Source organism: Canis lupus, chromosome 4 (genome assembly GCF_048164855.1).
Source record: "Canis lupus baileyi chromosome 4, mCanLup2.hap1, whole genome shotgun sequence".
In the NCBI taxonomy this organism is placed as follows: domain Eukaryota; kingdom Metazoa; phylum Chordata; class Mammalia; order Carnivora; family Canidae; genus Canis; species Canis lupus.
In genome coordinates this window covers 28340068-28357693 of record NC_132841.1, presented here as the reverse complement: position 1 = coordinate 28357693, position 17626 = coordinate 28340068, and the positions used below count along the sequence as shown (strand labels likewise).

Below are 17626 nucleotides of genomic sequence, written 5' to 3'. Positions count from 1 at the left end.
AGTAGAACTCATAGCAGCAGAGTAGAATGGTGATGGTCAGGGACCAGGGGTTGGGGGAAATGGGGAGGTGTTGGTCAAAGGGTATCAACTTTGAAGTTATAGAATAAGTTCTGCAAAAGAACCTGCGACTGTCTTGCAGAATGTGAACCTAAAGCTGTGAGCTGTGAATATCACAGAGTTTAAACAAAACCCCTCTGACCTACAGATACCACACAAACAGCAACTCTAGAAAACTTCAGAGCAGGAGCTGAGAGTGGCGCTAATGCCTCACATTTGGATCACTTCTCTCAGTTAAACAGTCTGATCAAAACAGAGGAATTGGTAGAAAGCCACAGGCCCAAAATGATGTCACTTTGGCCAAGTTTCCCAACTGGGGCTGATACCTAACCTAATTATGGTTTCAACATCCCCCAGAAAAGTAGTCTTAACTGGTCAGTCAGGAATTTTCTGGTAAGCACCAATGAGGTAATCGGTCACCTAGACCCTCTCTATTTCCCCAAAGAAGAAGAAAAAATAATCTGCATTATAAGACCCCCTTGCTCCCTGCCCCTTGCTCCCTGCCCCCACCCCCCAACGAAGGGAAAGTCACCTTCCCTGGAACAGTCCTTTCTTTTTTTTCCTTACAACATTTTTTTTTTTTGCCACACCCTCCTTCCTATTGAAACCTTCCAACTCTTCAGAGGTCCCCTCTATTTGCTAGGTAGAATGTTGCCCAATTCATAAATCCCTTAATAAAGCCAATTGGCTCTTTTAAAAAAATGAAACAAAAACAAAAAAAAAATGAGTAACTTCTGGAGATTTAATACATAGCACAGTGACCATAGTAATATGGTACTGTATTTGAAATTTGCCAGAAGAGTGAATCTTAAGTGTTCTCATCTCACACACCAAACTGGTACCAGTGTGAGGTAATATGTTAATTAAATTGATTGTAGCAGTCATTCCACAAGGTATACATCTACCAAATCATCACATCGTATACCTCCTGTTTTTACAATGTTTTGTAAATTATACCTCAAGAAAGCTAGAAAAAATGAATTATCACACCTATAAAGAGACAGTGTAGGATTGGTGTCAAATCTTCCTTACATATCTGATAGGATTCAGTGGTAAAGCCATCTGTGCCTGGAGATTTGGGGGAATTTTAAAATTATGACGTTAATCTCCTTAATAGTTGTAGAGTGGTTCAAGTTATCTGTCCTGTATGGGGTAACCTGTGGTAGTTTGTAGTTTTCAGGGAATTGGTCCATTTCATTTAAGTTGTCAGATTTATGTGTAGAGTTGTTGGTTGTATTCTCTTACTCCTTTCATGGACCTGGCGCTGCAGGGTCTGTACTGACAGCCCGTTTTGTTGCTGATACGGTAATTTGCGTCTTGTCACTTGTTTTCTTTGCCAGTCTTGCTAGAGGTTTTTCAGTTTTTTCAGAAAGCCAGTTTTTGATTTCATTGATTTTTTTTCTACCTCATTTTTCTGTTTTCAATTTCATTTATTTCTGCTCTTGCCATTATTATTTCCTCTGTTCTTCTTGTTTTTGGTTTAGGATGTTCTTTCCCTAGCCTCCTATTGTGGGACATCAGACTACGGACCTGAGGCTTTTCCTCTTTTTCCCTATCAGCGCTGCTTTAGCTACATAACACAAATTTGATTATGTTGTTGGTTTTTTCTTTTAATATTTTATTTATTAATTTAAAGACAGAGAGAGAGAGCATGAGTGGGAAGAGGGGCAGAGGCAGAGGGAGAGAGAGAATCTCAAGCAGGCTCCATATTCATGCTCAGCCTGGAGCCTGATTGGAGGCTTGATCCCATGACCCTGAGATCATGACCTGAGCCAAAACCAAGGGTCGGATGTTTAACTGACTGAGCCACCCAGGTGCCTTGGTTGTATTGTATTTTCATTTTCATTCTAGTCTAGTTGTTGGTCCTTTGGACAGGAATCAATAAACTTTCTTTGTATAGGGCTATACTATACTAAATACTTTGTGGGATATATAAAGTCTGTATCATTCCTCCTTCTTTCTTCTTTCTTATAACATTTTTTCCCTCATAACATTTTTAAAAGTGACTTTAATTTTTAGAGTGTTTTAGGTTCACAGCAAAACGGACTAGAAAGTACAGAGGTTTTCTATGTATCATCTGTATATCCAATATCCACGCATGTTATAGCCTCCCCCATTATCAACATCTCCCACCAGATGGTACCTTTGTTAACAGTTGATGAACCTACATTGATACATCATACTCATCCAAAGTCCGTAGTTTACATTAGGGCTCACTGTCACTGTCATACATTCTATGGGTTTGGACAAATGTGTAAGGACCTATGTGCATCATTCTGGTACCCTACTGAGCATGCACTGCCCTAAAAAATCCCCTGTGCTTCACCTATTCATCCTTTTCTCCCCTCTAACCCTGGGTAATCCTTGATCTCTTCATTCTCCATAGTTTTGGCTTTCCCAGAAAGCTACATAGTTGGAATCCTATAATACGTAACCTTTTCAGATTGCCTTCTTTCACTTAGAGATACGCATTTACGCTTCCTCCATGTCTGTTGGTGGTTTTTTTTGTTGTTGTTGTTTTGTTTTGTTTTGTTGGTGGTTTAATATCTCATTTCTCTTTAGAACTAAATAACATTTCATTGTTGGATGTACCACCAACTGAAGGACATCTTGGTTGCTTCCAAGCTTTGGCAATTACGAATAAAGCTGCTGTAAATATTTGTGTGCAGGTTTTTTTGTGAACATAAGTTTTCAACTCCTTTGGTAGGAGTGTCATTGCTGGATCATATAGTAGGAATATGTTTAATTTTGTTGGAGACCACCAAAGGGTCTTCCAAAGTGGCTGTGCCATTTGGCATTGCCACCAGCAATGAATGAGAGTTCCTATTGCACTACATCCCCACCAGCACTTGGTGTTGTCACTATTCTTGATTTTAGCCATTCAGATGGGTGTGTAACATTTTAAAAATGTAAAATCATTCTTAGTTTGCATCCTAAGAAACAGTTTTTGCACCAAAAAAAAAAAAAAAAATGTCTTGTGGGGTAATGGCTTGTTAACCCCTGGCTTAGACCCATCTCCCATTTTCCATAGTCTTGAGTGGGTGTCTCTAGCTTTGCATGATGCATGTCCTAGCTGAGCTTTTGTGCTTAAACACACACCCATACTATTAAAGCCTTTCCTCTTCTGCCAATTTCTCTACAACCTTCTCTTTTTCGAGGACTCACTTCAGTTCTTATCCCCACCACTTCCATAAAATTTGTTCCGTCTGCTTCATTCTACACCTGTCTCTTTTTCAGAACACTTACTGCACGTAATTTTGATAACACTATTTTGTGCTAAGTGCAGACTCTCATGGTTCGCTACTTTAACTGCCTCACGTATTTTAATTTATTTCCACAAGCGGATTATAGGTTCCTGGAGAGCTGGCATTTCCCTTAACAACAACAATGATAACAATGCTGCCTTTAAAACAATTCTTTCTGGGTTATAAAGTGTTTACATGGGCTTTTTCTTCTTAGTTCATCAGAGGAAAACTGGGAAGCAGTCTGGGCAAGGCATTTTATCTCTGGTTGACAAACTGAGGCTCAGACAGTTCATGTAGTCCAAGGCTCCGTGACTAGTAAATGACAAATGCAGATCCAGAGTGTCCGCACTGGCCTGGTGTGGCTTCAGCATCCTGATGCCCGTAGGGGATAGGTACTCCCAGCACCCTTGGCCCAGCCTATTGAACGAATGCCTGATGCTGGGGTCCAGAGGGTCCAGTCCCTGGGTCCATATCCCCGGTTACTTCCCCAGACCTTCTGCACCGTTTTTTCTGCCACACGCTGCTGTTAATTTAGGGAGAACTTGGGCTGTCACCCTTTCAGAAGACCTGTGCAAAAAAAGAAGCTCCATCCTTTCATATTTGGAAAATCTTTCTCCAGAGGAAGAGGACTCTGTCTGAAAACACACTCATTTCCTGGAGCTGGTCTTGGGTGGAAAGGCCACATTCCAGGGGAGGACTTATCCCCGGGAATTTCATACTTGTCCCCGAGAAAAGATTCTTCCCCACCATTGGGCCATTGCTGCATGGTCCTCTGTGGGAGCACAGAGGCTGGGGGCCCAGGCCTGGGGGGCTCTGGCCAAGGAAACTCCCTCCTGTGCCGGGCAGTCTCTGCCTTAGTAGAGGAGGTGTTGGTGGAGAAGCTAGGGAAAGGATTTCCACAGCCTCAGCAAGCCACATGGCAAACATGGGAGTAAATGCAGGCCTGTCCATCGCTGCTGTGCAGCAAATGCCCTCTCCCTGTCCTCTCAGGGAGTCCGGTGTCTTTCCACTTAAGAGGAAGACCTTTGGGCTGATCTGGGCTGTCAGAGTGGCCGGTCTCCCTCTGGGCACCCTGAGCCCCGGCCGAGACCCTGCCTGGTGTGTGCTGGCTGGCGGCATTGCTCTCTGCACACAGGTGGCTCCCACAGCCTGGCCACTCCACCCGCACCCAGAGCTGGAAGCCTGGCCACAGACCAATGTCCAGCCGTGTGACTGGAAAAGGAGAAGCGTGGCTGGACTGGGGCAGGGAGGCTCGGGTCCCCAGAGGGCTCTTCCTGCGGGGCTCAGCTCTCATGCATTCAGGCAGAATAGGGCCATCCTGTTGGGAGAAACTCCCCTTCCTGGAAGGCCACCTCCTTGGTCCGGGTGCTCTGCAGTCAGGATTTCCGCCCGTCCCAGTCCTGGTGAGCAGCTCCTGGTGGGCAGCCTCTGAGGGTGAGTGCGTGGGGGGAGAGGAATGCCAGACAGCGGTATCCAGGCCCTGTCCCCCTTTCACTTAACACTCACGGCAGCTTTGCGAGGTGGATCTCTAGTATCTGGGCTTCGGGGGCACAGAGGGTGCTGGGGCAGGGCCGGCGCCTGAGCTCAGGTGCACACTCTCTGACCTCTTCGTTCTCTTAGGCCTTGAACTTCGACGTCAGTCGGGGACACCGAGTGCAGACAGAGAACCGACCCGGGCCAGTTGCCTGAATGCCTGATGCTGGGGTCCAGAGGGTCCAGGATAATGGAAATCCAGGTAATGGATTTCGGAAGGAGAGGGTAGATTCCAGCTGGATGCCGCCCATTCCATTTCTTGGCCCCAAGCGTAGGGGCAGCGGTGTTTCCTGCCTAGACAAGCCCGGAACCCGGCAGGAGCTGGTGTCCAGCCTGAAGTCTCTCTGCCAGGGCCTCACCTTCTACTCTCCTATGAAAGAGGAGGATCCTGAGACGGTGGAGCCACGCTGGAGGAGTGCTGCCCAGGCCAGCTGTCCACCCTGCAGGGGCCTGCCTGTGGCTGGCCAAGAAACCTTGGTGCGCCAGCCGCTGAGCTGTCAGGCTTGGTTGGTTGGAATGGCCTAGCCTATTGTGACCAATAAAGCCAGCAGACGAGGCTCGGCGGCTCCAGACCCAGGCACGATGCCCTGAATCAGGTGCCCGAGCTGCTTCCGTGGGCGCCTCCATGCTCCTGCTGCTGGCGGAGGTGGCATGGTTTGCGTGACCATCACTGTGGCACCGGGCAGCAGGCACTGCCGATCCAATCTCTGCCGGGCCGCCTCTGGGAAGCGGGGGGCTGGCGCGACCCCAGCTTGGGCAGACTCTGCACAGCCCAAAAGTGTAAGATGTGGATCCTAGCCTCAGACAGTGAACTGTCCAGTTGGAGGAGTAAAAACCCATAAAGGCCATTGTGATGGAACAGAAAGTGGTACGTATGCCAGGAAAGGATGGGTACTGGGCTCTGGTTCCTGGAGGAAGAGGCATTTAGGTCAGGATGGTTGACTCCGTGCACTTGGGTTCTGGGGATATTGTCTCAGGCTAGTTTAAATTAAATTACTATCTGTTGCAATTCAAGAACCGAAGGGAAAATGTTGAAGAAAAGGTGGACACAGAGTTTATATTTAACAACAACAACAACAAAATCCCGCAACCCCAAAACATATATACTCATATATCCCTCAGGGAGGGATACCCTTAGACCCTGCACTTGACCCTTGGTTCATAGTTAACTTTCTCCCCTTCCAGTATAGACTTATTTGGCAGAATGAAGTGAAAAGCAACTTTATTTGTTGTTTTAACTCTTAAGACATTGCATTTTTCTGGGTCGTTCATTAAGGAACCCAAAAACCTACTCTTTCAAGTCAATACTTTGATTAATGACTCAAGAATAACACCACTATCAGGGGCTCTACTTCTACTACTGATTGTTATTTATCATTTATGTAGTTCTGTAAAAACAATCCCACTGTGTTAAAATGCTTTTATTCAGACCCATTTAATGGTTAAGACCGAGGGCTGCCGACATTCCCATATACATCCTCGTTTTATCATAACCACAAATCATTCTTTCGCAAATCTATTTTCCTGATTAATAACTTCAAATTTTGCATTCATTAGTAGCCATTTAACATATAATCCCTGACAAGAGTATTGATGTATTAACATTATACTTTTATTGTATGCTTATGTTCCCAAATTGTCCTGATTCCCTTGAAGGTGGCTATTTTGCTCGTCTTAATAAAGGACAACAAAAGATTGGAAACAAGTCAAATATCTGTAAAAAGGAAACTACTTAAATATATCATGTCACGTCCCTCTGTGGGATGCTACTCGGTTGTAAGAGAAAATGAGGTGGCGCTTCGTGTCCTGTCATGCAATGATCTTCGAGACATATTGTTAAGACAGCCAAATGCAGAACAGGATGTAGAGAATGCTCCCGTTTTTGGTTTTTGGTATAAGGGAGCTGTTAAAATGTGTTGGCTTGCAAAAGTGTGAAATACTCTGAACAGATATATCCAGAAATGAGATAACATTTGGAAGAGAAAATCATGTGGCTGAGAGGCTGAGTTAGGGGGGAAATACTTCAATGTATATGTTTTATTTTTTCACTCTCAGATACTTCAGTGTGTATTTCCTAAGTGTGAGGATATTCTCTTACAGAACCTCCGTGCAATGATCGCAATCTGGCAATTTAACGTGAATACACTATCATGTAACGCACAATCCACATTGTAATTTCTCAATAGTGACTCATAGCCATTCCCCACCTCACTCCCACTCAGGATCACATGTCACACTAATTGTCTTGTATTTTAGTCTCCTTTACCTTGCAATGGCTCCTACACCTTTCTTTGTCTTTCTTTTTGTCAACAGCAGCAACGATTAAGCCTCTTTTTTTTTTTTTATTTAAAGATTTTATTTATTTATTCATGAGAGACCCAGAGAGAGAGGCAGAGACACAGGCAGAGGGAGAAGCAGAGATGTGGGACTCCATCTGGGATCCTGGGATCACGCCCTGAGTGGAAGGCAGACGCTCAACCGCTGAGCCACCCAGGCGTCACAATGATTAAGCCTCTTTAAGTGGCTTCTCAGGTGGCAGATGTAGACAGGTGGGAGCTAGACTAGGAGAGCCAGAGGATGGAGGCCCTAGGGATGGCTATCAGCTTCAGCCTTGTTTGTGTTTCAATATGTGGAACCTTTTGAGGACTTGGTGAAATAATGGCATTCTTCTAGAATGTGCTCCTAGGTTGTGGGGATGGGTGGGTGGGGCTTACAGTCATTATAAGTTGGGCCTAAAGAGAAATTTGAGCCTATTTTAAAGGCTGGTATGGCCAGGTGACATTTAGATTACATTCTTGGGTGCATTTACAAGGGCCGGCTGTCAGTAGCTTTCATTAGAATTTTTTTTTAGGCTTTTTATTATGCAAAGTTTTAAATACATACAAAAGCGGAGAGTGTTCAATGAACCCCCATGTACTCGTCACAGTGGTTTGGCTGGCTGGTCAGGGACTTGGAAAGGGCACAATTAAAAATTGATCACAGGGCATTCTGAGGAAAAGATGTGTGGCTAGACCTCTCTAAATGGCCTCAGGAAAAAAAAAAAAATGGCCTCAGAATGGGAAGATCTGCATCCCAATGGTCGCTTAAGAGTTGCTACAGCAGAGAAGGATTTTTATAATCAGGTAGATGAAATGGTCTGTTCTCTGGACTTCCTTTAGCTTCTTTCCCCAGCATCTCCATCCTTGCCCAAAGGCCTCAGAGACCAAAGTGGCCAAGGCACCAAAGTGGCTCAAGGCCAAGGCATTGAGCCTCTGCACAATCTCTGTCAACTGCTGAGCCAGGGCAGTTGCCTGCAGCCCAGGGCGTGATCCTGGAGACTCAAGATCGAGTCCCATGTCTCCCTGCATGGAGCCTGCGTCTCCCTCTGCCTGTGTCTCTGCCTCTCTCTCTCTCTCTGTGTCTCTATGAATAAATAAGTAAAGTCTTTAAAAGAAAAATTAAAAACAAAACAAAAACGCTGAGCCACCTGGCTGCCCCCTGCTGGGATTTGAATGGGATTGTGTTCAATCTAGAGATGAATTTCGACATAACTGACATCTTAACCACACTTAGTCTTTCAACCCATGAGTGTGGCATATTCCTCTATTTAGTTAAGTCTTTTTTACTTTCTTTAACAATGTTTTTTTGTAACAAGTCTTGTGTACCTATTTTGTTAAATTCTTTCCTAATTATTATCTGGCCTGTGATGCTATTATATAAATAGCATGTTTTAAAATTTAATTTTCTAAAAAAAATAAAAATAAAAATAAAATAAAATTTAATTTTCTGACAGGTGATTGTCAATATTTAAGAATACAATTGATTTATTGACTTTATACTTTATAATTTTTGCAAATTTTTTTATTTTAGTGATTTCATTGTATATTTTCTAGGATTTTCTACATACATAATTATATACCTGAAAAGAGTTTTACTTCTTCTAATCTATACCTTTCTTTTCTTTTTGTTTTGTCATATGGCACTCCAGTACAACATTGAATAGGATGGTGAAATAAGACAATTTTACCTTTTTCTCGATGTTAGGTTAAAAAGGGTTTTTTAGCCTTTTATCATTAAGTGTAATGATAGCTTTGTGTTTTGTATGTGTGTGTTTTTATTTTTTAAAGATTTTATTTATTTCTTCATGAGAGACACAAGAAGTGAGAGAGGCAGAGACACAGGCAGAGGGAGAAGCAGGCTTCACGCAGGGAGCCCGACGTGGGACTCCATCCCAGGTCTCCAGGATCACGCCCTGGGCTGAAGGCCGCGCTATACCGCTGAGCCACCCGTGCTGCCCTATGTGTGTGTTTTTAAAGTTCACTGAAAACTTGTAATTTTAAAAATGACCCATGGGGTTTGTAACGAATTCAGCAAATCATTCTAATATTTTAGAACTGGTATCAGCTTTTGCCAGGCAATTTGAAAGATTCAGATGTGAAAATTTCACAGTCAACTCCACCCCTAGCAAAACCCCTCATGTTACATGGTTATAACTCTCAATTCTTTTTTTTTTTTTTTTTTTTATGATAGGCACGCAGTGAGAGAGAGGGGGGGGGGGGGCAGAGACACAGGCAGAGGGAGAAGCAGGCTCCATGCACCGGGAGCCCGACGTGGGATTCAATCCCGGGTCTCCAGGATCGTGCCCTGGGCCAAAGGCAGGCGCCAAACTGCTGCGCCACCCAGGGATCCCATAACTCTCAATTCTATACTAAAGTCTGCATTATAAAGTTCTGAGGCAAGCATCAAATAATTAAGTAGTAATATTTTAAGTGCAGACAGGTTTTCCATTATTTCCAAGGCTTGAATCTCCTTACGTTGTAACATTAAATTCAATATGATTGATGAAGTTTTGGAATATAGGTGAGGTCCGAAGCCGACGACCCAGAAAGAATTCTTGAGAGGTTTTTGGTGCAAAATGGTGGTTTTATTAAAGCACAGGGACAGGACCCACGAGCCAGAAGTACTGCTGCCCCAGGGTTGTGAAGGGTGGAGTTGGAGGAGTCGAGCAAAAGGGAGATTTCAAAAGGGTTTTCATATGCTAAGGAGGACCTACAGATCCTGGAGACCTTGCCTTCTTCATGTTAAAGATAGTTTTTCCCTCTAGCAAGGTATTAACATTAAGACAACTGGAAGCTTCCTGAGGAATGTCACACGTTTCCCACCCTGGGTGGGGGTCGTTTGTAGATATCAGCCGTGCTTTGTCCTCAGCTAGCCCTGTTCCCCCATCTTGATGACAAGTCAATTTAAAGAATCCCTCTTTTTATACAAAGTTCTACAAATTTCTTTTTTTGGTCATCTTTCTTCTTCCTTGTCTTTGCTCTTTGGCCTCTTTTTCTTGTTTTTGTGTTTCTGGCTTCCCCCGCCCCCAATTCTGTGCCAATGCCTGTATGCTTCCTATGTATTTATTTTTAAAAAACGTTTCTTGTATTTCTTCTTGCTGTCCTGACTTCCTGCTGAGCTGGCACTGCCATTGTGGCTTTGGGCTTGGCTTCTAGAAAGACCGTCACATTGACCTGGACGGCAACTAGGACCACTTTGCTTGACTGCTGTTGTGTCCAGGCTCTTCTGCATCCTTCATTGTTTAGGTCCTTAGACATTTTGCTGAATTTTTCTCTTTTTTTACAGATAATGTGACTTTCACTGTCACCGTCATTATAGTCTGGCTGAAAAGCTCTTCGTCGTTTTCTCTAAGTCAGAGGAAGGTCGAGAGGAGTAGATAGCGAGGCTTTAGGTTGGATAGATTCTAGTCATTTCACCTGCTCCTTGCTCTTTTTTCAATATCTGTGTGTCTGATAGGTTAAGAATAGAAATTAATTTATTGCCACTTGCTTCTTTTTTGCTCCTTCTATTATGATCCTTCCAAGTACTTTTGTCTGCAGACTCTGTCTCTTCACTGGAGCATTTAGCATCATAAGTGGCTCTCTGCTCCTGAGATTTTTTTACTTCTTCTGGTACATGAACTACCTTTTTGGGAAATGTCCTATTCCTTTTTTAGGCAACTCTCTCCTCTTTCAGCTTATTTTTCTGTTCAGATGCAGAAGCTCTAGGGTTTTTTTTTTTTTTTTTTTTTATAGATACTTTTTATTAGGTTGAGAAAGTCCTCTTCTACTTCAGTGTTTTTGCTGAGAGGTTTTTTTTTTTAAATCATAAACAGTTGTTTAATTTTGTTGTTGTTTTCTATGTCTTTTGTGATGCTTATAACTTGTCTCTTTTAATTGTGCTATTATTGTTGTGGATTACATTGAGCTTTCTTTCTTTCTTTCTTTCTTCTTTCTTTTTTTAAGATTTTATTTATTTATTCATGAGAGACACAGGGAGAGAGAGAAGCAGAGGGAGAAGCAGGCTCCATGCAAGGAGCCCGGATCCCCGGACTCCAGGATCAGGCCCTGGGCTGAAGGCAGGCACTAACCCATTGAGCCACCCAGAGATCCCCAACATTGAGTTTTCAAATGCTAAGGCAACCATGCATTCCTGGGATAAATCCCACCATGTTGCATGTATCACCCTTTTTAATATTGCTGGGTTCAATTTACTGATTTTTTGTTGTTAAGGATTTGTGGTCATGAGAGATCTTCATCTGTAATTGCATTATAATGACTTTTTCTCATCAGGATAATGTTGACATTATACAATGATATTCTCTCACCTCTTTTTTGAAAGTTTTTGTGTAAGACTGGTGCTATTTTCTCCTTAAATGTCTGATGGACTTCACCAGTGAAGCCATCTGGTCTGGCATTTTGTGAAAAGAGTTTCTTAAAAAAATTATTATGAATTCAATTTCTTTCATAGACATAGGATCATTTAAATGATTTCTCTTTTTATGCCAGTTTTTGTAATTTGACTCTCTTAAGGAATAGGTAATTTCACTATGTTGATGACTATATTGACATACCTTTGCATATATTATTACTTAATCATTTTAGTGTTTGTAGGACCTGTAATTGTGTCTCCTCTTTAATTCCTGATATTACTAATTTGTGGTTTTCCTTGATAACTCTAGAGGTTTATCAAATCTATTACATTAAAAAAAAATACACCCTTTAGCTTAATTGATCTCTCTCCACTGTTTGTCTATTTTCTATTTCATTTTTCCTATTCTTGCCTTCACGTTTCTCTTCCATGTATTTTGGGTTTAAGCTGCTCTTTTTTTCTTTTGGGAGATTTTATTTATTCATGAGAGACAGGCAGAAACACAGGCAGAGGGAGAAACGGCTCCATGCTGGGAACCTGACATGGGACCCGATCCCAGGACTCTGGGATCATGCCCTGAGCCAAAGGCAGACGCCCAAACGCTGAGCCACCCAGGCATCCCTAAGCTGCTCTTTTCTTTCTACTTTCTTAATACAGAAGTTTATTTATTTTTTATTTATTTTTTAAAAGATTTTATTTATTTATTCATGAGAAACACACAGATAGAGAGGCAAAGACACAGGCAGAGGGAGAAGCAGGCTCCATGCAGGGAGCCCGACATGGGACTCGATCCCGGGTCTCCAGGATCAGGCCCTGGGCTGAAGGCAGTCCTAAACTCCTGAGCCACCCGGGCTGCCCAAGATTTCATTTTTTTTGATGGCTGAGTAGTATTCCAGTGTGTGTGTGTGTGTGTGTGTGTGTGTGTGTGTGTGTGTATCTCACATCTTTATCCATTTATCTGTTGATGGACATCTGGGCTCTTTCCATAGTTTGGCTATTGTGGACATTGTTGCTATAACTCTGGGGTGCTGCATTTTTATATTTGGAGTAAATATACAAATATTTGGATTTGGATGATAATATTTGGAGTAAATACCCAGTAATGCAATTCCTGGGTCATAGGGTAGCTCTTATTTTTAACTTTTTGAGGACCCTCCATTCTGTTTTCCAGAGTGGTTGCACCAGCTTGCATTCCCACCAACATTATACAAGGATTCCTTTTTCTCCACATCCTTGCCAACATCTGTCATTTCCTTACTATTTTTTAAAAAGATTTTATTTATTCATGAAAGACCCACACACAGAGAGGCAGAGACATAGGCAGAGGGAGAAGCAGGCTCCCTGCAAGAAGCCTGATGTGGGACTTGGTCCAACTATTTTGGGATCACACCCTGAAATGAAGGCAGATGCTCAATGGCTGAGCTCCCAGGCATCCCTCCTGACTTGTTAATTTTAGCCATTCTGACTGGTGTGAGGTGGTATCTCATTGTGGTTTTGAATTGTATTTCTCTGATGAGAACTTAACAGGTAGTGTTAAGCAATTTTCATGTGTCTGTTGGCCATTTGTATGTCTTTTGCATGTCATCCTTGCGCAGGGGCCATGCTAATCTTCTCTGTATCGTTCCAATTTTAGTATATGTGCTGACGAAGCGAGCACCATTTGTATGTCTTTTTTGGAGAAATGTCTGTTCATGTCTTCTGTCCATTTCTTGATTGGATTATTTGTTTTTTGGGTGTTGAGTTTGAGAAGTTCTTTATAGATTTTGGATACTAGCCCTTTATCTGATATGTCATTTGCAAATATCTTCTCCCATTCGGTTGTCTTTTGGTTTTGCTTTGCTGTGCAAAAGCTTTTATATCCTGATGAAGTCCCAATAGTTCATTTTTGCCTTTGTTTGCCTTATATCCTCTCTCCTGCTTCAGAGGAATTGTTGCTGCAAAGGGCCTCTTGTGTTAGCCCCCTTCTCTATTTTTCCTCATGTGAAATTGCATAAACTCTTTGCCAAGCATAAAGGATCTCTTCAGACTCAGCAGGTATGTTAGAGAAACTGGCTTTGAATTTGGTGCTAGACCAGATGGATTAAGAAGTGGAAATAAATTGAAATGAGGATAAAGGGCATTTTAAATGATATCAGGAATCCCATTTGGTAAAATTAGAGTAAATTCTTCTTTTACTTCATTTTCTCCAAATCCCATTTTAAAGCAGGTGACCTTTTAAAGGCAGATGCTTCTGTTGTAGTAGGCATTGGATACATTACTAGCCTTCCTGGGCTTTCTCAGCAGGATACAGACCTAACATGTGATCCAAGTGTTTTCCTTGAGTCCAGTTAGTGTTATTTGGTTCCAGATATGGAGAGGAGATGGATAATCTCCTAGCTAAGATGTAAGAGGCTTCTTCTCACCTTTTCTATATTTTCAATTAATAAGCCTTTTGAAAAACATTTGGACTTCCACTTCCAGATGGACTATAGAAATTTGCAAGAGACCACTACTCTCACTGTAACAAGGTAGGCTCAATAAGCTACAAAATCATAGTTGTTAAAAACTAGTGAGAGAGCTGAGGATGCAAAGAATTTAAAATGACCTAATTCCAGAGTGTAAAGAGCCCTTTTTAGGAGAGCGAGTCTGCTTCCATATAAGGGTATTGGAATAGCAAACCTATTATAGATACAGGATTTTTGGAGTCGCATGAGACACTAGTTGAACTAGTTGATATTGGCATGAGCTGTCATGATGTATTAAAATTCCGAAAGACCGAACTGCAAAGTGGCACCCACCTGCAAATCCTCATTTATAAGACCTCACCAAAAGTATGGCTCTGGCCTGGTGAAGGTAAAGGGTGAAGAGAGATTTCCTAGCTGCACTCATTTGTTACTTTTTTCTACCTGAGTCTTCACTGAGTACATAACAGCAACAGGGACATGGAAGAAGGACAGAGATCCCTTAAGGTACACCTGCCCATCAGTCCTTTCCAAAGGAACCCCACATAATTAAAGGTAGAAGACATGTAAAAGAGCAGGAAAATGTGACCCATAATCAAGAGGAAAAAATGGCCAGTAGAAACAGAACCAGAAATGACCCAGATGTCAGAACTAGCAGACAAAAATTTTAAGATAAGTATACCTCTGTTAAAGTGTCTAGTGGAAAATATGAGCAAAATAAGTAAAAATGTGCAAAATTGCAACAGAGAATCTGAAATTTCAAAAAAGAATAAAATGAAAATTCTAGAACTGATATGAAAATTCCATTTGAAGGATTTAACAACAAAACTTAAAGATAGGTTAATAGAATTTATCCAGGGGACGCCTGGATAAATAAATAAATAAAATCTTTTAAAAAATGATCTAAACTTATGCATAGGAAAGAAAAAATAAAATTTAAGATTCATTTACTGATTTATTCACGAGAGACACAGAGAGAGGCAGAGACACAGGCAGAGGGAAAAGCAGGCTCCATGCAGGGAGCCTGATGCGGGACTTGATCCCAGGACCCTGGGATTATGACCTGAGCCCAAGGCAGATGCTCAACCATTGAGCCACCCAGGTGTCTTGTGAAAAATTAAAATTTAAATAAAATTACAACAGACTTTCAGAGAACTGTAGCACAATATCAAACACCATAACACATGTATACTGGAGTCCCTACAAAAGAGAAGAGAGAAAATGGGGCACAGGGAATATCTGAAGGGATTATGCTTGGAGATTTTCAAGAAATAACAAAAAGTATCAATTCACAGATCTTAAAAAAAAAAAAAAAATTCACAGATCTTAGAAACTCAGGAAAACCCAAGCAGAATAAATACAAAGAAAACCATACCAAGGCATACCTTTGACAAGGTAGTCAAAATACCAAAAATCAAAATTCTCTTTAATGTCTTAAGCAGAGCCAGAGAAAAAAGGCACATAAGTTAAACAATACAAAAAATGAGGGCTAACTTCTCATCAAAAACAGTAGAATGTAGAACACAGTGGCATGGCTTCTTCAAAATGCTGAAATACAGGGGGTGGGAGTGACTGGGTGGCGGGCACTGGGTGGCGGGCACTTGACGGGATGAGCACTGGGTGTTATTCTATATGTTGGCAAATTGAACACCAATAAAAAATAAATTTATTATTAAAAAATGCTGAAATAAAAAAAAGTCATTCAAAATACCTACTTCAAGAATGAAAGATAAATTACATTTGCCCACAGAAAAAGGCTGAAAGAACTTGACTCTAGTAGACTTTCATGACAAGAAATCATAAGTTCTTCAGGCTAAAGGGAAAGATACCAGATGTAGCCTGCATCAGTAGGAAAGAACACTAGAAAGGGAAAATAAATGGGAAGGTGTGTGTGTGTGTGTGTGTAGCTGTAATCATTGTTTTAATTTACCCACCAGGTATTTAGACTTACCCATGTTGGGGTGACCTCTGCTCTCTACTAAGGACCGATACTGGTATATGGTGGTGATGCTCTCAGGTTTTGTTCATTGACTACAGTTTCAGTTCATGCTGATGGTCACTTTTTTTTTTCCTGGGTAAGGAGTTTTATGTTGGGAGTTCTCTTCTTTCAGCACATGGAGATGGTCATTCTGCTGTCTCCCAGGTTCCATTGTGTTTGTTGGTTTGTTTTTTTGTTTTTGTTTTTGTTTTTGTTTTGAGAATTCAGCTGTCAGCCTAACTGGTACACTCTAAAGATTTCTCTTAGGTTTTTTCCTTGTCCTTGGTTTCCTGCAGTTTCACCATAAAATGTATAAACATGGATTTCTTTTTTTTTTAAAGATTTTATTTATTTATGAGAGAGTCAGAGACACAGGCAGAGGGAGAAGCAGACTCCATGCAGGGAGCCTGACGTGGGACTCGATCCTGGGTCTCCAGGATCACCCCCCTACCCCCCTCACCCCCACCCCCCCACCCCAGGCCGAAGGCAGGTGCTAAACTGCTGAGCCCCCGGGCTGCCCTGGATTTCTTTTTAAAACTTTCTCCCTGGGATCTCTTTGGCTTCTCAACCATGCATTCTGGTATCTTAGTCTTAGTCTACGTAGGCTGCTATAACTAAATACCACCTACTGAGTAGATTTCTAGTCCTAGAGGCTGGAAGTCCAAGGATCATGGCCCAACATGATGGGGTCAGGGCCCTCTCCCTGGTTGACAGCTGGTGCCTTCTGGCTGAGTCATTACACGGTGGGTGGGGCTGGGGGGGTCCCTCTGCCTCTTTAAAAGGCATGACTCCCATTCAGGAAGGTTCTATCTTCCTGGATCAGGCACCTCCCAAAGGCCTCACATTCTGATATCACAATTTTTGAGGGTTAGGATTACAACATATGAATTTGTTGGGGGCGGGGCACATCCAGACCCTCGCAGCATCTTGCATTCTGGACACTTCTCAGTGACCATTTCTTCACACATTCCTCTGTCCCTCCTTCTCTCTCTGCTTTTGGGATACCCCCCAAAAAACATATGGGTCAGACCTTCTCATGGTATCCTCTATGTCTATTTCTTTCTCTCTTTTTTTTTTTTTAAGACTTTATTTATTTATTCATGAGAGAAACAGAGAGAGAGGCAGAGACACAGGCAGAGGGAGAAGCAGGCTCCAAGCAGGAGCCTGACGTGGGTCTCAATCCCAGGTCTCCAGGATCATGCCCTGGGTGGAAGGCAGGCATTAAACCACTGAGCCATCCAGGGATCCAGTGGATGTCTCCATGTCTCTGCACACCTGGGACTCTCTGAGCAAAGGTTGATACCTGAGGTGAAGAGTGTTAGAACGGAGGCCATCTGCTCCCATTCAAAGGCTAACAAAACGTAGCTTCTCTGAGCTCCCCGCCTCTCAGAGCCAGACTCTTGCATTCTTCCCTGTTATACTTCTTAGATAATCCTTTACATTTCAGAGGGGGATAAAATTTGGAATCCTGGAACCATTTGTTTACATTCCAAAGGACAGTAAATGACTCCAGTGAATGTTCCCCCCCACCCAACATCCTCTTAGGAAGAGAGGGTGCTAGCTGGGCATTGTGTAACCTATGTACATTGCCAGGTTTCTAACTTCCAGGTGTCTCTCCTGCAGTGCAAAAAACGCTTTGCTCATGCGGCTCTAACCCATAGCTCTCACTGCGTGACTCTGAAGGCAGAAGAAGTCAGGAATAG

The 17626-nt window shown here is 42.4% G+C and overlaps 1 long non-coding RNA gene and 1 other non-coding gene across 6 annotated transcripts in view; one reads left to right on the top strand and one right to left on the bottom strand.

Moving 5' to 3' along the window:
- Window positions 1-17626, top strand: part of LOC140632070 (uncharacterized) — a 67928-nt gene that overhangs the window by 10647 nt on the left and 39655 nt on the right. For all 5 annotated transcript variants that reach the window (XR_012029580.1, XR_012029582.1, XR_012029583.1 and 2 more), the window contains exon 2: window positions 4923-5703. This is a non-coding gene — a long non-coding RNA (uncharacterized lncRNA). The remainder of the gene's footprint in view (window positions 1-4922; window positions 5704-17626) is intronic.
- LOC140632850 (U6 spliceosomal RNA) lies at window positions 13055-13161 on the bottom strand. The gene has a single exon (XR_012030517.1). It is a non-coding gene; the product is annotated as a U6 spliceosomal RNA (small nuclear RNA).